The following is a 20930-nucleotide window of genomic DNA, read 5'->3' as shown; positions in this document are numbered from 1 at the left end:
TGCACAGATGGGGAAAAAAGGTTTATATATCTGCAACCTTGGCAATCGGGGCCTTAAACTGTCAATTTCATATGCTTAAGTACCAACAACATGTTATGGGATTACTGAAACAGAAAATGATGTTGATTTCAGAATGTGCAGAAAATAAGGAATTGCAGGAATTATTGCATGCAGCTGAACAAGTTGGAAAGCATACTTTGCAATGTGGTTTTGAGTCTTTAGAGGCCTCCTGCAAGGCCGCAGTTACAGGATCTGTGATTGGGGGCATGCCTGATTAAAGGAACAAAATTTGCCTGATCATGTTAAAGCTAAATTGCTAGATGCACCTTTACAGCATGGTTCTCGGTTTGGTATTAAGGCAGAAGAGGTTTTAAAGAAAATGGAAGACAAAGCGAAGTCTATGCAAACTGTTAAAGATTTCTTGCAAGTGCAGCCACGTAGATTCAGTAGACACTGGCCTGCAAAAAATTGGTCCTTTCCTGTGTCAGAGCTTAAAGGGGCAAATCCAGACGCCCTAAGGGTTCCAGGTACCAGGCTCAAGACTCGTACAGGTCAAAGCAATGGGGCGTATCCATCTCCAAATCTGGAGGAGATAAAGCGCAAACCTACAGAAAGCAATCCCAATGACTTTCCTCTGCCTACACCAAGCACTTAACTTTTGGCAGCACCCATAGGGGGAAAATTAACACTTTTTGCTCAAAATTGGCAGTTAATATCCCAGGACAAGTGGGTACTAAACATCGTATCACAGAGGTGTCCCTACCAGGTACATCCTAGAAGCTGCTACCTGGAGCTCAGTACATACCTTCACCAAGCATTACCACATGCCTATTCTTTTCTAAATCCAGTGCTGGTTTTGCCACTGCTGGTCTTGCAGGGCTTAATAGCTGGTCCTAATGCTCTCCAGCTTCCTCCTCCCTTCCTTAGTTTTGGGAATCAACCCAAATGTAATGACTGCAACAGTGAAACACGAAGAACATAGTATAGTTGTGTACACTTACCATAAATGTAGATGTTTGAGTGTATTCACTGTTGCAGTCATGGTTACCCTCCCTCCCAGCCCCCTGACTTGTCTTGGCTATACCTTTCCTCTTGTTTAGTGTATTACGGCTTTCTGGTGTATTTGCTTTTTGTTGGAAGTGTAACCTAACATATAATTGCTTCCAATTATGGGGGCATCTGACATCTGGGGCAAGAAAAACTGATGTAATTGCGTCAGCAGCATGTTTTATACCCCTGACGATCTGACGTCATGAAAGAAGGAACAGCATCTGATGCAGGGATCCAAGACTTTGATATTCAGGCCAGTTGAGGGCTACCTGTGGGCACATAACCCAAATGTAATGACTGCAACAGTGAATACACTCGAACGTCTACAGTTATAGTAAGTGTACACAACTGTACTTTACTTGGCTCTTCTGCTGAGGTCCTAAAAATATTTGACAAAAAGGGAAAGCTAATTCAGGGAATTACTTAGATTTTTCAACCTTCCCTGCCATAACACAATCGAAATCTTGCTTCCATTTCAGTTTTTTTATAAGAATTGGAGTAAACAGTCTCACCAAGGCAAAAGGCAAACAAAATTACAAAAATGCAATAAGTAGTTTCAAAAAAAAAAAGGAGGGGGGGATGTCCTCCCAAGCAAAATAGCAAACTTTGACTATTATGTCCCATCATGATGTTCATCGTGCATACAGCTGCAGTCATAACAGATGGGTTGTCCTGCCGTCAGGCGGGTCCTCTGTCGGCCGAATTCCAAAGTCTAGGTCCGGTGTCGGTTGTCGTCGCTTCCTCCCTGACGTCAATGCAGCAGGGGTATAAAAGAGGCAGCCGACGCCATTTTCTTCAGTCTTTCTTGCCGCGCGGTGCCCGAAGCAGAAGCAGTTCGCAAGTGCCGGTCGGCCAGCTCCTGAGATTTACAAAAGTATTTCAGCCGAAGTCGTCTTGAAAGCTAAGTACCCCGTTGGGGAAACTTTTCTTGCCTCAGACCAATGTCAGACAAAGTTAATAATTGCATTTCATGTGGGGAAGCAAATACCGCATAAGGATTTCCACTCTTACTGTATACCTTGCTTAGGCCCAGACCACGACGTCTCGGCCTGCCGTTTTTGTGCTAGATTCAACAAACGCACTATTAAGCATCGGGCGGAGTTCGCCCTTCACTTTTTTGGCAAAAAATTTAATTATATTATGTCGTCGGATACTCCTACTCCAGTTTTGAGCAAAAAACGCAAAGATAAGGACTGGCATACGAGGTCTGCACCACCTACTTGATACCACGCTAAGGCCGACTACCGGTTCTCCGGTACTCAGCGAGGCACCTACGCAGCCCCTGAGTACCGAAGACAATGCATTACCGGTGTCTTTAGTACCCGAGGTCGCAGGCTCCTCGGCCCCCATTCCTACTACAGGTACCGACGCCACTCCTGGCGGGGGAACTCAGAATTTAGACAGGCCTGCCATTTCTCAAGGGGTCTTCAGGCCTTCCTGCTTCTCTATTAAAGCCTTCAAAAGGAATTTATGCGGTGGGCTCAAGCTTGCCAAAGAAACACAGATGTTCATCGTGCATACAGCTGCAGTCATAACAGATGGGTTTTCCTGCCGTCAGGCGGGTCCTCGGTCGGCCGAATTCCAAAGTCTAGGTCCGGTGTCGGTTGTCGTCGCTTCTTCCCTGACGTCAGTGCGACAGGGGTATAAAAGAACCAGCCGACGCCATTTTCTTCAGTCTTTCTTGCCGCTCGGTGCCCGAAGCAGAAGCAGTTCGCAAGTGCCGGTCAGCCAGCTCCTGAGATTACGAATATTTTTCAACCGAAGACTTCTTGAAAGCTAAGTACCCCGTTGGGGAAACTTTTCTTGCCTCAGACCGATGTCAGACAAAGTTAATAATTGCATTTCATGTGGGAAGCAAATACCGCATAAGGATTTCCATTCCCTCTGTATACCTTGTTTAGGCCCAGACCACGACGTCTCGGCCTGTCGTTTTTGTGCTACATTCAACAGACTCACTATTAAGCGTCGGGCGGAGTTCGCCCAACACTATTTTGGCAAAAAGTTTAATTACAAAATGTCGTCTGATACTCCGACTCCAATTTTGAGTAAACGACGTAAAGATAAGGACCGACATACGAGGTCTCCGACTTCTACTGACACCACGCTAAAGCCGACTACATGTGCTCCGGTTCTCAGCGAGGCGCCTACGCAGCCCCTGACTACCGATGACACTTAATTAGCGGTGTCTTCTGTGCCCAAGGTCGCAGGCTCTTCGGCCCACACCCCGACTACAGATACCAAAGTCACACTTGGCGGGGAAACTCAGAGTTCAGACAGGCCTGCCACCTCTCAAGGTGTCTTCAGGCCTTCTTCTTCCTTTTCCATTAAGGCTTACACTAAATCTAAAGCAGCCATGCATTCTAAAAGGCTCCACAGGGCCCTTCTCAAGGCCCCATGCCTAAAAAGCAGATGCTCAAAATGGCTGAGGATTTGATTACACTTATCGGGGGTTCTCAAACCCCCCCCCCCCCTTGGTCAAAAGGCCCAGAGTGGAGGAAGAATACCCTTCCTCGGACCAGGCCTCCATTACTTCAGAACATTCTGAGGACCAGGAACATTCTTACTCCCCTTTCGAAGATTCTGATGCAGAGGAGTCCATTCCCTCTGTCTCCCCCTCTGAGGATTACTCTTTTGGGGAAACCTTGCATACCTTGAGGGAACACTTCCACTGGGAAGGCCAAGAGTACTCAGACTCCAAGAAAAGGCTCTGGGATTTCCTCTTGCTCCCTCAGCACAGGCCTCTGGCTATACCTCCTGTCTTAGACATACATACTAGATGATGTGTATTCAGAGGCCAGCCTTAACCCAGATTCTTTACCTCCAGCTCCAGTCAAGCCTGACTGGTATTACCGGGTTCCTGATTCACACCAATTCCTATACAAAAGCCATGCGGCTGATCCAGAAACTATTTCACAGGGTCCCAAGGGAATTAAAGCCTCCACTGCCAAAAATCCATTCCCTTCAGAGAGAGATTCCAGAGCTTTAGAAAGGTGGGGGAAAAGGTATACACCTCGGCCACTTTAACCATGAGGGCATTAAACTGTCAGTTCCATATGTTAAAGTATCAACAGTTTTTGTTATCTCAGTTGAAAAGCAAAATGTCACAACCTGAACAATCAGACTTGAAGGAGTTACAGGATTTGTTGCATAGTGCAGAGCAAGTGGGTAAACATACCTTGCAATGTGGTTTTGATGCTTTAGAGGCCTCTTGTAGAGCTGCTGTTACAGGATCAGTTATACGTAGACATGCTTGGCTCAAAGAGCAAACCTTACCAGATCATGTCAAAGCTAAATTACTAGATGCACCTCTTCAAAAAGATGTATTGTTTGGTGTTAAAGCTGAGGAGGTATTAAAGAAAATGGAGGAAAAGGCAAAATCAATGCAAACAGTGAAAGATTTCCTACAGGTACAACCGCCACGTTTCAGTAGAAATTAGCCTTCAAAAAATTGGTCCTTTCCAGCCACGGACAGACCTCAAAGAGGTAGATACAGGCACCCGAGAGGTATAGGGCAATCTGAAGGATCTTTTAGAGGCAGACAATGGCAAACACCTACACCAAGAGGGGGTGAGGATAGTTCACAGCCATTCAGAAAGCAGACCCAATGACATTCCCCTTTGCATGCAAAGCAAGGCTCAAATGGCAGCACCTTTAGGCGGAAAACTGGCATTATTTTCAAAAAATTGGCATATTGTCACAAAAGACAAATGGATCCTGGACATTATAGACAGAGGCTACAGATTCCACTTTCACACCCTTCCAAAAATGAGAGGCATGCCAAACCTGCCACACAATCAAAGGGTAGAGGCACAAAAACAAATTTCAGATCTCATGGACATGAAAGCTATGCAAGAGGTACCTGCTCAAGAACAGGGTCAAGGTTTTTATTCCAGACTATTCCTGGTACCAAGGAAGGGAAAAGATTGGAGACCTATTTTGGACCTATCCATCCTAAACACATATTTACTCGTACCAAAGTTCAAAATGCTCACATTACAGCAGCTTCTTCCCATGCTGGGCAAGGAGTCTTGGCTGGTAACATTGGACCTCAAGGAGGCATACCTGCATGTCCCAATCAGACAAGATTGCAGAAGATACCTCAGGTTTCTTGCAGGTTCATCCCATTATCAATTCTCTGCATTGCCCTTTGGCTTGTCTACTGCGCCCAGAGTGATCACGAAATGCCTGGTATCAGTAATTGCCTTCTGCAGACTTCAAGGGATACAAATATACCCATATCTGGACGACTGCCTAATCCAATCGGACAGCAAACACACTCTTCTGAAACACCTGGCGTTTGTAATAATGTTGTTGAAATCTCTGGGATACACAGTCAACAAAAGGAAGTCAAGACTAATACCCTCTCAAACAATAATTTTCCTGGGTGCCAGCTTGGATACAAACACCCAGATGGCCTACCTCACGCCAGAGAAACAAGGGCAATTAACTCAATACTTCAGAAAACTGGCAACCTTCACCAGGCTAACTGCAAGGAAAATCCTGCAGGCTCTGGGATTCACGGCATCTTGCATCCTGCTAATCCCATGTGCAAAGCTGCATATGAGGAAACTTCAGTGGTACCTAAAAAACGTATGGTCTCAACACAGCCATAGTTTGGAAGCAATCATACCACTGATTCCATGTCTTCAAAAGGAATTTCTGTGGTGGGCTCAAGCATGCCAAAGAAACATGGGTCTCCCATTCTGCAAGCCTCAAGCAAATCAAGTCATCACAACAGACGCCTCGGACTACGCTTGGGGGGCGTATATGACAGGTGCATTCAGGGCAAATGGTCACAAAAAGAAAAGCACCTACACATCAATCAAAAGGAAATGCTAGCAGTAATAAATGATATTATGGCTTTCAAAGACCTACTGCATTCAGGACAGCTATTGATAAGGACAGACAACACCACAGTGATGTGGTACATAAACAGGGAGGAACTCATTCATATCCCCTGTGCAGACGAGCCATGTCCCTTTGGAACACGGCTCTGGAATTGCAAATCCAACTTCAAGCACAATTCCTGCCAGGAAAGGAAGACACACTGGCAGACAACCTGAGCAGAAATATGACAAATCCACATGAATGGAAGTTGCATCCTCAAGTTTTTACAATGATAATTCAAGCATGGGGAAGGCCAGACATAGATCTCTTTGCCACCCACAGAAATTACCAATTGACAAAATTCTGCTCAAGGACCTTTCATCCACAGGCCTGGAAAGTGGATGCACTCTCTTTCAGTTGGACAGCAATGACGGTTTATGCCTTTCCACCTCTTCCTCTGCTGGCCAAAGTTCTATTAAAAGCCAGAGCAGACAGACCAAAGATGATTCTTATTGCTCCAGACTGGCCAAGACAACACTGGTACCCACTCCTGAGGAGCCTGACGCATTCCCCACCATGGATCCTGCCTCTAATGCCTCTTCTACTGACTCAGCACAACTTCAAAACTCTTCACAGTCAGCTGAAAACACTCAATCTAGTCGCATGGAGGATTCCTTAAATTCACAGCAGACCCTACTCGCCAAGGAGGTGCAGAATGTCATTTTGGAGGCCAGAAGGCCTTCTACTAGAAAAGCCTACTCCGCAAAATGGAAACGGTTTTGTGTCTGGAATCAGAAAAAGGGTCAGAATCCTGGAATACTGAATTTACCTCAAATACTACAGTACCTACCCGAGCTGCTAAGCAGTGAACTTTCATTCTCCTCCATCAAAATCCATGCCTCAGCCATTTCTGCACAGTACAACACTGATCCTCCTTTATTCTCTCACCCCCTCTTAAGACATTTCCTCAGAGGGACTAAGAATATAAAACCCCCAAGGAAGCAACCAGTACCTGCATGGGACCTCAATTTCATTCTAGAAAAACTAACCCTGCCTCCTTTTGAGCCAGCTGCTTCAACAGATCTGCAATATTTGTCATGGAAAACAGCCTTCCTTCTAGCTATCACCTTAGCACGCAGGGTTTCGGAACTACAAGCCCTCATGGCTGTGCAGCCTTTCATCATTTTCCATCAGGGCAGAGTTTCCTTATGAACCAATCCTTCATTTATGCCAAAGGTAGTATCCAGGGTAGCCTTGAATCAGGCTATCCACTTACCTACCTTTTACCCTAATCCACAAAACAAAGTGGAGAGGCTACTGCATTCCTTGGACATTCACAGACAGCTCCGTTATTATTTGGACAGAACAAAGACTTTCAAAAAATCAGAGCAACTCTTTGTGTCCTATGCTACAGGTGCTCAAGGGAAGCCTATTTCCAAACAGACAATCTCAAAATGGATAGCCCACTGCATACGCTTTTGTTACTCTTTTCATGGTAAAACTGTACCTACAGGCATCAGATCTCACTCCACAAGGGCCACAGCTACCTCTGCAGCTTTCCTCAGGGGAGTTCCTACCAAAGATATTTTGGAAGCAGCCACGTGGAGTTCTGTACATACTTTCTCCAAGCACTATCACCTACCATTATACTCCGAAACTAGAGCGGGCTTTGCCACTGCAGTCTTGCAGGGCATCCTGGCTCCACCTAGCTCCACTTAGTGCCTACCACCCCTTTATTAGCTTTGGGATTCTACCCTTCTGTTATGACTGCAGCTGTATGCACGATGAACATTGTACAGTTTTGTACCTACCATAAATGTAGATGTTCGAGTGCTAATACAGCTGCAGTCCAGGTTTCCCTCCCTCCTTCCCCTCTTGGGACAGGCCTTATGGCTAACACCTCCTCATACAACCTCATTGGGGTATTCTTTTATGGTGTATTTGCTTGCAACTACTGTTTTTTGATTATATTGCATTTGCTTTTATTGCATAAATTTATGTTTTGCCTTCCTTCTGGGGGCACCTGACATCTGGGGCAAGAAAAACTGAAGAAAATGGCTTTGGCTGGTTCTTTTATCCCCTGTCGCACTGACATCAGGAAAGAAGCGACGACAACCGATGCCGGACCTAGACTTGAAATTCGGCCAACCGAGTACCTGCCTGATGGCAGGAAAACCCATCTGTTATGACTGCAGCTGTATTAGCACTCGAACATCTACATTTATGGTAGGTACAAAACTGTACTGTCTTCCTTTCTGTGTACCTCAAGCTACTCAAATCATCACAACAGACGCCTCAGACTACGCATGGGGAGCACACATGACAAATCAGTGCATTCAGGGAAAATGGGCACGAAAAGAGAAGCTCTTTCACATCAACCAAAAGGAAATGCTAGCCGTGCAAAAGGATATTATGACCTTCAAAAGACCTACTGCATCCAGGCCAGCTGTTGATAAGGACAGACAACACCACAGTGATGTGGTACATAAACAAACAGGGGGGAACTCATTCATACCCCCTGTGCAGGCAAGCCATGACCCTATGGAACACAGCACTGGAATTGAAAATTCAACTACAGGCACAATTCTTGCCAGGGAAGGAAAACACACTGGCAGACAACCTAAGCAGAAATATGACAGATCCACACGAATGGAAGTTGCATCCTCAAATTTTCACAAAGATAACTCGGGCATGGGGACAGCCAGACATAGATCTCTTTGCTACCCACAGAAATTGCCAGTTGAAAAAATTTTGTTCAATGACCTATCATCCACAGGCCTGGAAAGTGGACGCACTTTCCTTCAATTGGGCAACATTGACAGTCTATGCCTTCCTGCCTCTTCCTCTGCTGCCCAAAGTTCTATTAAAAGCCAGAGCAGAGAGGCCGAAAATGATTCTCATTGCTCCAGACTGGCCAAGGCAACACTGGTATCCGCTCCTTAAGAGCCTGACACATTCCCCACCATGGATCCTACCTCTAGTCCCAGCACAACTACAAAACTCTTCACAGCCATCTCAAAACTCTAAATCTAGCTGCATGGCGAATTCCTTGATTTCCCAACAGTTTCTACTCTCCAAGGAGGTGCAGGATGTCATCTTGGAGGCCAGAAGACCTTCTACTAGAAAGGCCTACTCCACCAAATGGAAACTATTTTGTGCCTGGAATCAAAAGAAGGGACAGAATCCTTGGGTAATAAATATACCTCAAATTTTACAGTACCTAGCTGAGATGTTAAACAATGGACTTTCCTTCTCCTCCATCAAGATCCACGCTTCAGGCATTTCTGCACAATACAACACAGATCCTCCTTTATTCTCTCATCCTCTCTTAAGGCAGTTCCTCAGAGGGGCAAAGAATATAAAACCCCCAAGGAAACTACCAGTCCCTGCTTGGGACCTCAACTTCGTATTGGAAAAGCTGACCCTTCCTCCCTTCGATCCAGCTTCTTCATCAGAGTTGCAGTACTTGTCATGGAAAACAGCCTTTCTTCTGGCTATCACCTCAGCTCGCAGGGTTTCGGAGCTACAGGCCCTCATGGCTGTGCAACCATTCATCATTTTCCATCAGGACAGAGTTTCCATACGAACCAACCCTACCTTTATGCCAAAGGTAGTATCCAGTGTAGCTTTGAATCAGACTGTCCACTTACCTACCTTTTATCCTAATCCACAAAACAAAGGGGAAAGACTACTACATTCCTTGGACATTCACAGACAACTTCGTTATAATTTGGACAGGACAAAGCCATTCAGGAAATCTGAGCAACTCTTTGTGTCCTATGCTGCAGGTGCTCAAGGAAAGGCTATTTCCAAAAAGACAATTTCAAAATGGATAGCCCACTGCATACGCTTTTGTTACTCATTTCATGGAAAAACTGTGCCTGCATGCATCAGATCCCACTCCACCAGATCCACAGCTACCTCTGCAGCCTTCCTCAGGGGGGTCCCTACCAAGGATATTTTGGAAGAAGCCACCTGGAGTTCAGTGCACACTTTCTCCAAGCACCATCACCTCCCACTATACTCTAAATCTAGAGCGGGCTTTGCCACAGCAGTCCTGCAGGGCATCCTAGCCCCTCCTAGTTCCACTTAGTGCCTACCACCCTTACTTAGCTTTGGGATTCTACCCATCTGTTATGACTGCAGCTGTATGCACGATGAACATAGTACAGTTTTGTACCTACCATAAATGTAGATGTTCGAGTGCTCATACAGCTGCAGTCCAGGTTTCCCTCCCTCCAACCCCTCTTAGGACAGGCCTTATGACAAACCCTTTTCATATAATCTTTTGGGGTACTCTTTTATGGTGTATTTGCTTGCAACTACTGTTTTGATTTATCAACATTGCATTTTTGCATAACATTGTTTGCCTTCCTTCTGGGGGTACCTGACATCTGGGGCAAGAAAAACTGAAGAAAATGGCGTCGGCTGCCTCTTTTATACCCCTGCCGCATTGACATCAGGGAGGAAGCGACGACAACCAACGCCGGACCTAGACTTTGGAATTCGGCCGACCGAGGACCCGCCTGACGGCAGGATAACCCATCTGTTATGACTGCAGCTGTATGAGCACTCGAACATCTACATTTATGGTAGGTACAAAACTGTACTTTTTCTTCCTCCTGCTCCCCATCCTGGCATCTCTGTAACACTGTCTCCAAGTCCAAGTTTTCCCTTATTGGTACCAGACAACTTAAATCAACTCCTGAGAATAATTCCAGAAGGCTACATCTGGCACTGCAAGTCCCTTCTTCCTTTTCAAGGGATTCCTCTACATTGAATAGTCTACCTTCATTGTTTCCTGCTATCACCGAGCAAATATCTCTGGGCAGGGGGGGGGTTATAAAACCTGTTCCCACCTAGGATTTTATTCAAGAGTCTGTCTGGCGCCAAATAAAGAAGCAGCCTTGAAACACCCTCTCTTAGATCTTTATTTTCTAAAACTCCACATCAAAATTCCAGAGTACAAAATAATTTCTCAACAGTCTGTTACCGCTCATCTTCTCAGTTTTCTGGTAACTCTCGATTTAAGATGCTTGCTATCCCATTCTGATTCTCAAAGATTTTGGATTTTTTTTTTAAGATTTTCTGTGTCTGGTTTACCCTTTCAATTCCCTGCCCTACCTTTTGTTTTGTCTACAACAAGGGTGTTTATATAGTTACTGGCTTCTTTAATAATCCAATGGTGGTTGCAGGGTATTCACATTTCCCACATTTAGAAGACTGTTTTTTTTGCAATTTTTTATACTACTTGTCAGGAATCTCTTGCTTGGTTAAATACCTTGCCTCAGTCTGAGTTTTCAGGTGAACATGCGAAAATATTCTCTCATTCTGTCTCATGAGATAGTATTTCCGGGATGTCTCTTGGATGCATCCTTAACATAGCAATGATGTATCTGCCACTTTTTTTTTTTTTCTACAGAGAGAGACCTCTGAGTGTACTAGTAATACCATCTTGACTATGGTCTGTCTTCTGCACTAATACTGTGTTCCTTACCAGTCCTGATAAAACTTTTACCTTGATTCATGTTTCTTTCACCATTTTTATTCCTACTCATTCAATCACTTATCTATTTCAGTCGTTCGTTATTGAATTCTTTGTATCTGTCCTATACGTAAGAATGTCTCCAACTCTATTACAGCATTTTTACATGCTACTGAAAATATGTATATATTAGGTGTCAAATTAGGTGTCAACTGTGTGTCTGCATTTTTACAGAAATGTTAGTAATGTGTGCTTAACTCTACTCTCTAAATGATTGCTTAGGGTATTTTTTTTATATTCTATTGTTTGTTTATATTTTTTCTGTCTCCTTTCCTAGGTTCCCCCTGAAAATGGGACTTGCGCAGCAATATTAACCCAATTAACAAAATTTATATAAGTAAGAGTAAGTGCTGTAGTCCAAGACAGTACAAATAAAAAAGGGTTGCTGAAAAGAACAGTAGATATTGCAGGGAGGCAAAGGATAGGCCAGAAACAAGGCTCTGAGAATGTTGAGGGGAGGGTGGGGCTGAGGCAGGGCACTGACAGGAAACAGATCTTTAACCAATAGTGAAGGAAATGGATGGTACTGACTAGTACCCTCCTCCTCTACCTGCCATCCCATCACATCATGGTGAGAAACTTGCCTGTTTCAAATAAAACTGATTTGACTTGATCTCAGCCCTTTGAGAACGGGAGATATCAACAGGTTGCAAAGTAAAACTGAGGAAGTTTCCACCCTTTCTAGGGATGCCTCCTCTTAGCCAAATCGCTTTAGCCCTACCCATTTTGATACATTTACTGAACAGTGGTATTAAAATGGTCCGCTTACATCTGCAGGGAGAAGTGTTCTACATTTGGTCATCCCCAGTACCAAACTGCTGAGTACCATTCCTGCATCTTTTCAAAGTAAATACGCAAGGGTTCAAAAATTCAGGTGGTTCATCCTGCAGGCCTTACCTCTAAAGGGTGCAGTTTTGACTTGGAATATGAAGGTGTCCTGTCTTCATATTCCCATTAACAACAGTCATAGGCATTTTCTTGGATTTTAATAGAGAATGGATACCACCAATTTTCCTTTACGCCATTTTTTGTTCACTCTGCCTGTGGTGTTCAACAGATGCTTGGCACCATTGTTTACTTCAAAACAAAGGGGATTGTGTTCTTACCTGGGATGTTTTATTTGGCAAAGCTTTCTCAGAGGAAGAGCTGAAGAGGTCCTTGGAATTACACAGCCTTATGTCTGACCAACTTAGAATTTCTGTACCTCTAGAAAGTGAACTGGTCCCCAACTTCTGCCAAGATCAACATGTAGCGCTAAGAGATGATGGTTCCAGATTGGTTTTGTGCCTTAGCACCCTTAAAATAGTAAAATAACACTAAGTAATGGGGGTACATTGACAACGTAGGTTACCCACTCTTAAGTTTGCTTTCATATCCGTGATGGTGTGAGCACGGTCTTCAGTGCAAGGCTGCATGTTCAAGCTATTTACATTCCCATCAGTCAAATGTCACTGTCAGATAATCTGATAAGATCCCTTTGCAGTTGAAGTGAATGTCAGCTGGATAACAAGGCCTCTTACACTATAGTGCAGAGGTGGGAACCACAGTGATTGTGTGTTTACCTCTTAGGACAGCCATGCTAGGGAACCTGGGCAATCAATGCATTCTCCATTCCATAGAAACAGAGCTAACTGTCTTCCTTCCATACCGCAATTCTTTTAAAGGCAAGAAGAGAAAGGTCAGTGTTCGTTTGTAGAGCTACTTTGGCCAAAGCATCTGTGAAAGTACTTTATAAAACAACTGTAGCAGTATTCCTCACAAGTGGTAATTATCCACCAAGGAGACCTGTGTATCTGGCTAGAATTCACAGCTCACGCTCCTTAATCGTGTGCTATACATCCACCCTAAGCATGGGTCAGCATGCTAGTGTGAGAGGGATGTGTGGACATTCAAAAAACTCTGGCCTTTCTTTTCAGTGGTCTGACCATGCAGACTTTTGTCAAATTTGTGTCTAATAATCTGTTTTGATCAGCTTCAGTGTAAAGAAACCCATCATAAAATCATCCCATTAGGGGGACATCTCATTTTTAAAAACTTTTTAACAAAAAGTTCCTGTCAAAAGGCAAAAGAAAAAAAATGGAAGTGTGACTAGAGCCATAAATTCTGTACAGAGACTCGCACTTGATTTGTTCTGTTTAAGGGCTGAGCACAATGTAAAACATCATACTATCGTTCAGGAGTTGGTTCCTAAACTGTAAGCAGTATACTTATTACCCACAGGAGGTATCTTGAAAGTAAACGTATCCAGACATTGTCTTGTGTTGCTGTCAAGTCATCCTGTTTGTCCTCTGACCTCATATCACCCCTCAGTCTAAAAAGAAAATCCTCAAATGAAAAGCTTGACTAAAGCCAGTCATCCACTTGTGTCAGTCTGAAGTCGATGACGCGGTTAAAGTTAGTAAGTTCATAGATTAGTAGTAGGCTAACTGTCTCTGTGGGCCATTTTAAGCCTAGCTAATTACCACATGTGTGAATCAAACCTTGTGTCTGTAAGGTAAACACCTTAACCATTATGCCAATCTCTCACCCCTGATGCCTTTACAACCCCCAAACCATTCATCTTTTTTTCTTAGGCCATCCATTATTCCCCATTTGAAGACCGTTTTGGCTAAAGATCCCAGCACATTGAAAAAGACCCGACTGTACAGCTGAGGTAGTAGGAAAGGGGGAATCTAATACCTAGCTTAATTCTGAATGAAAGAAGTGGAAGTTCGAGAGGATATCAAGGGCTTATTAATGAGGACTAGACCTATGACTTTTCTGTCTCTGGATGTTAGTTGAAAGTGGGTACTGTAGACCCATTCAGACGTTTCCGGTAAAGAAATGACAATAAATAAATGGCTTCAATCCCTAAGTCTACATATTCAAGTGTACTTGAGACAAAACACATTTCTCAACCCTTTACTCCACTGTCTAGTCAGAAACCTGATAAGGAGGGGCTTCCAAGATGGATGTACACTGGTCAACAGATTGATTTAGAGATTTTTCAATGTGAAAACTATAAAAACAATCCAGTTACAGGTGTTCATTTAGAGAGTTTGTTTATTTTGAATTTGACAGTTGAGATATAGAATACTGATTCCCTTGCACCCATTTCAGTTTCAGCTTGGGGGTGAACACAAGGAAAGTGAAAGACAAAATACAATATGTACATATGTTGTATACCAAGTTAATATCAGAGTAGATAAATTCAGTTAAGTAAATATTAATCTGACGTTAATTTTCATTAATTCCTCAACAGTTGGGTTCAGGTCTGACTCTGTCATTATTTTAACTCGTGGCCACTAAAAAGCTCTCAAGCTCCTTTCTTACCCATTAAGCACCAACGCCTAACATACCTCAGTTCTCATTTGCCACTTTCGCATTTGGTTCTGGCCAGTTTGAGCTCTTGAGTGTTTGAGTATAAAAATCAAATCATCACTAAAACGTTTATACAAAACCACATTATTTTTGAAAAAATCAGTTGGATAAAACTTTTTTTTCAAATGAATCCATATAAATCACAGCATAAGATGGTGCATAGGCTGCACCCATTGCAGTACCCTTCACTTGTAAAAAGTATTCTTTATTGAACAGAAAATAGCTATGGGTCAAACAAAATTCCAATAAACTAATCAGAAAGCTGGTTCTAGGTCCCTCACCTAGCATGCTGGATATAGATTCAAGTCCCCATTTAGTTTCAATATTAGTATATAAGGACTTTACATCAATAGTGACCCAATAATATTCATAATTCCAGGGAATTTTTACAACCTCATTAATCAGATCTTGTGTGTTGGAAATATGAGCAATTACTTTAAGTATGCCTTAAGTTGAAAATCCAAAAATATATTCACATTTTCCAAAAAAGAACCTGCCCCTGATACTATAGGTCTACCAGGGGGTTCTACTAGGTTCTTATGGATTTTGGGTAAGGCATATAAAATGGGTGTAATAGGGGGTTTTTATATACATTTTATTAATATCAGCTTGTGTAAAAAAAACCCCTAAACGTTCACCCTTTTCCAACAAAAATAACAATTCATCATTATAAGATTTAATGGGGTCATTATCCAGCTTCTGATATTCAGCATGATTTAACAACAATTTGTTGACCATTTTGCAATAATCGTTTTTATCCATAATCACCCAATTTCCACCTTTATCAGCGCATTTAAAAATGTAATCTTTTTTAAGCGTCTTTAAATGTTTTAAAGCCAACCATTCCTCTTTGTTTAAATTAAATTGCTTTTTTTCTTTAACAAATTCTTTATAAGAAATCTGTATTTCCCTAAGAAGAACCTTTTGGAAAGTGGAGATAGCAGGCACAGATATGTAAGATGTAAACTTATTTTCAGTATTCCTGAAATAAGGCATCGCTAATTTACCATATCCAGTTAGAAAACCAATATTTGAATTAGTTTGTACATTATTAAATGTATCAATGCCAGAATCCAAGTCATCACATTCATAATTATAAACTGACAAATTCATCAGGCTCTCATCAAGTTCAGAATCACTACATTGTTCCTTAGAATTTTCATTCAAATCACTATGTGACAAATTTTGCTCTGAAATTCTATTAAAATAAACTCTAAGCAACAATTTTCTGACAAAAGTCTTAATCTCTAAATAAATATCAGCTAGAGAAGGAAAAACAGTGGGAACAAATTTGATCCCTTTGTATAACACTTTAAGCATATCATTATTTAAATTTAAACAAGACAAATGAATGCAATTATATATTTGTGCATCATGATTCACAGGGTTAAATAAAGTCACATTGGTGGGCAAACCTTCATTTGAAACGATTACGTCCCTTTCTTCCGTTTCTTCCATTTCTCCCCTTGTTTGAATCACCACTTTGAAAGTCAGTGCCCATAGAAGTTAGATTCGAGGTTCCATCGGAAATTTCCCTGTCAGGAACTCGACCATTAACTACAGTTCTAGCAAAGGACACATGTCTGGCAGTGTTACGTTCTGTGGAAGAAGCCAAAGATGTAGAGGTGGGATTGCTCCATATCCAAGGCTTCAACCTGCTGGCAATCACAGGCAGAAGAAAATAAGTTAATTCTGAAAGGACTTTTGCCAACCCCCCAAATCTGAGCTTCAGGAGCCTTCACCTAAGCCTTCAGGTTCCTTGACTCCTTTGTCGGATCGTACCACAGAACTATCATGGAAAAAACAAAGTCAAATCCGAAGACTGCTCAAGGTCAGCCGGTGTCAGAGTTGAAAATGCTTCCTTGGATCTTAGCTTTCGGATCCACTGCCTTTGCCCAGGACCAGGTATTCCCCCTTCATTGACCCAATACCCTCTAGAGTTCCTTCCCCATATCTCGAGTTCCACCAGCACTCAAGGTCCCCATCAGTAACAACTTCTCATTCTTCCAGAAGTCTGACTGAGACATATGTGGACAGAATGATGAAATTTCTGTCGGCATAGATACAGATGGGAGTTCTACTACCCCTTTGGGACAGGAAGTCCTTGTTTGTATTACTCCACCAATCTCTACTCCTTCTCCGATCCAACCTGTTGTGTCGGAGCCCTTGGATCGGAGTCTTCCGGTACCATTTGGATCAGATGTCAAGATGTTGGCCTCTACAGCTCTGAGGCTGTCTGAGTGCACCATCTGTGATGGTTTTGAAGCCAGACGGCTCTCAGAGCTGAAGTGTCCCTGTCGGATCTGAGGTGTTAGTCTAGTCTGAAATTGTCGAAGCCATCTCTTCACCTCAGACACTTGGCACTGGACAGCTTGGCTTCGACCTCCTCCTCGGGTGGACTGACTTCGGGGCAGGTGAGCCGATGGAGCGGAAGCATGGTTTCTCAACTCTATTGGCTTCTTTCTTCCCATTGCGTTCTGCCTTTGAGGTGGTAGAGTTTTCTCTGCTTCTGCTGGACAGATGTTCCCTACCCCCTTGGATCTCCCGTCTTGATCCCGTGCACCTCTGTGCCTTGAGCCTCATCATTCTGCGCCACAGGGACAGCCAGCCCAAAGTGTCTAGGTTACCCAGGAGGGTATTACTATCTCTTCCAGTACTTCGGAGCACCCCACCAAAGAAGTCCCTAGAAGTGGAAGTGCAAGAAGAGGCACTTGGACTCCCCTCAGGAGTCTGTCACCAAAGTTACCAGTTTTGATGAAGGGGAAGGGTCCCCAAGATCACCACCCGAAGACATCTTATTTGGAGATATCCTTGAGATTCTTAAGCAGAGGGGTGGTTGGTCTACCGATAACCCTTCCCCAGAGGAATCAGTATTCCTGGAGTCCTTTGGGTTTGGCCAGTTTACCTCCTGGGTAAATCCGCCTGCTGATTAGCTCATTGACGTGATCTCTAGGTGAGTATGGAAGGAGTCAGACACAGTTGAACCAGCACCAAAAGACTGGATTGGATTCTGGCAACACCTTTGTAGGAAGAGAGTTTTGGAGCGAAGGAGCTTCTATAGATGTTGAGGTCATGGTCTTGGCCACTAAGAAGGAATTTGCAGAGCAGAGTTCTTCTGTCCATCTCCCTAACGGAGAGTCTAGGGCTTTGGACAGATTTGAGAAGCATGTGTATGTTGCAGTGACTTTTTCCCTTAGATCAGTGAACTACTTGGCACACTTTACAAGACTACAAAGGGACTTGTTAAAGGAACTGTCTGAATCCTTTTCTAGGACCACTACTGCCAAGAACTCTGACTTCTGTGCCCTCACAGTTGGCGACCCTATATTTAATTTCTAATTTGTCCATGAGGCTTATCTCTCATGCAGCTGAAAGTAATTCAAAGGCAGTGGGTTCAGGCATTTCCATTCGGAGGCATGCCTGGATGAGATTGTGAGACTTTGCGGAGCTTGTCAAGTCCTAGTTTCAGTGCACCTTTTGACGGTAGTTTGTTGTTTGACCACAAGGTGAAAGACGCACTCTCTCTAGGTGTGAGCAAGATGGAAAAGACCCTCTCTGCAGTGGGTGTACATTTTTCAACCCCTCAATGAATCTTCTCTAGGAATAAACAAAGTGGTCGAAAGATGTGGTTCAGAAAGTCCCAGGGTCCTTTCCAAGATCCACATGGAGGTTAGATGTTCTTCATGTTTCACTGTGCAGTCCTCACACTTGGGTTATCTGCTTGCAGGTAGCCCTCAGTCGGCCCGAATGCCAGAGTCTTGGGATTTCTGTCTTGGATGCTGTCGCCTCTTCCATGATGCCAGGTCATCAGGGGTATAAAACATGCAGCCGATGCCATTACATCAGCTTTTCTTGCCGAGCGAAGCCCGAAGTAGAAGCAGTTTGCAAGTGCCTATCGACTGCTACCTGAAATTTTCGTTATTCGAGTTTCAAACTTGAAGTCTTCTAAAGCTTAGTACCCCATGGGGGATCCTTTTTTCTTGCTCTAACCGATGTCGGGGAAAAAGTTAATTGTCTTGCCTGAGGAAAGCAAATATCTCAGATTTTCATTCTTACTGCGTCACCTGTTTAGGCCCATACCACGACGTTCCTAGCTGTCGGTTTTTTGCCCTGTTCAACGGCCGAAATGTTCATCATCTGGCTGTTTTTATCGCTAAATTCTTTCACACTTGTTCTCTGTATTCCAAAATGGCTTCGATATGCCATCCGACTACCGATCTTCCGAAAAAACCTAAGGATAAAGACCGAGACAGACCCCATAAGTCCAAAACTGACGACAACGCTTCCGTTAAGCTAGTCTCCAGTCCGCTGGTACTCGGTGAGGAGCTTTCGCAGCCCCTGATACCCACTTCTTCAGATTCGCAGGCCTCTGCTGAGACTCATTTGGAGTCCGTTATGCCGCGAGGTACTTATTCGACCATGGAACCTGCAGATGTCTTTACCTTGGATGGGTCCGGAGCCGCTGTGCAGGCACCGGCTTCTGAGGGTGTATTCAGACCTTCCGATGCTCGAATTAAACAGACTACATTTCTGACTAAAACTACCAAATTTCTCAGGCCCAGAGTTCGCACTACGCCTAGGAAACAGATGACCAAAGCGCATTCTCAAGATCCCATGCCACAGAAACAAATGCTTAGAATGGCTGAAAACCTAATTACTTTAATCAGGGGAAGCCAGCCTTCCCCCTCTAAAGATAAATCATTGATTTTCCTTCTGATTCTACAGGTCATGAGTCCGATGACTCTGACCCTCTGATTACCAGGAACATACCCTTATCTGCCTGTGAGGATTCAGATGAAGAGGATTGCATTCCCTCTGCCTCCGCCCCTCCCCGAGGACTTTTCTTTCGGTGAAACCCTGCATACCCTCAGAGCATTTCCGATGGGAGTGCCAGGACTACCCACAGTCCAAAAAGAGACTCAGAATTTTTAAACTTGCCTCAGCACAGGCCCATATCTGCCCCCCCCCCCCCCCCCCCAATTCTGGAACTTGTACAGGATGTCTTCATGGAATCAAGTCTTACCCCTGATACCTTGCCACCAGCTCCTAGAAAGCCTGACTGGTACTATAGAGTACCGGACTTTCACAAATTTCTTTTAAAAAATCCCACTGCGGATCCAGAGACCATTTCTCAGGGACCTAAAGGTATTAAGGCTACTACAGCCAAAAACCCTACCCCTTCGGACAAGGATTCTAGGGATTTAGTCAAATGAGGGGAAGAAGGTATATACTTCTGCAACTCTTGCCATCAGGGCTTTGAATTGCCAGTTTCACATGTTAAAATGCCAGCAGCATATTATGGAACTAATTAAACAAAAAATTATGTTGATTCCTGATTGTGCAGAAAATAAAGATTTACAAGAGTTAATGCATTCTGCAAACCAAGTTGGAAAACATATTTTGCAGTGTGGTTTTGATGCCTTAGAAGCATCTTCCAGGGCTGCTGTCACTGGGTCTGTTCTGAGAAGGCATACTTGGCTGAAGGAACAAATCCTTCCAGACCATGTCAAAGCAAAATTACAAGATGCTGCATTAAACCAAGAGCGTTTGTTTGCCACAAAAGCAGAAGTAGTTCTTAAAAAGATGGAGGAAAAAAGCTAAATCTATGCAAATTGTTAGATTTCCTACAGGTACAGCCACCTAGATTCAGTAGGCATTGGCCTTCAAAGAACTGGTCCTTTCCAGTTCCTCACAGGCCTTCTCAGTCCAAACCCAGGGGCAGCAGACTGCCAAGACTACAGTCTCAGGGTACACATGGTTCTAAACAACGGAGTGCTCCCACCTCAAATGGTAAGCCACCCCCTTATGGAAAAAGTTCACAATGACTTGTCCTTCATCCTTCCCAGCCACACCCAAGTTCTTGCACCCCTATGAGGAAAACTCGCCCTGCATGCAAAAAACTGGGACTACATTACCCAGGACAGATGGGTCTTAAACATTGTATCCCAGGGATACAGATTCTGCTTCCACACTCTGCCAACTCCAAGCAGATTGTCAGACCTTGCCCCAAACTAGTGGGCAGATGTCCAAAAGCAAGTACTTTCTCTTCTCAGTATCAGGGCTATTCAACCTGTCCCAGTAGAGCAAAGGGGACAGGGTTTCTACTCCAGACTGTTTTTAGTGACCAGAAAAGAAAACTCTTCGTGCC

The 20930-nt window shown here is 43.7% G+C and overlaps 1 protein-coding gene across 1 annotated transcript in view; it reads left to right on the top strand.

The window, feature by feature from the left end:
• The window catches only part of TTC3 (tetratricopeptide repeat domain 3), a gene marked incomplete in the record, with an annotated part of 2769029 nt that overhangs the window by 122552 nt on the left and 2625547 nt on the right, over nt 1-20930 (top strand).

Source organism: Protopterus annectens, chromosome 5.part0, assembly GCF_019279795.1.
Source record: "Protopterus annectens isolate FY-2018-M chromosome 5.part0, PAN1.0, whole genome shotgun sequence".
NCBI classification, from domain to species: domain Eukaryota; kingdom Metazoa; phylum Chordata; order Ceratodontiformes; family Protopteridae; genus Protopterus; species Protopterus annectens.
This window is presented reverse-complemented; position numbering and strand designations above follow the sequence as displayed.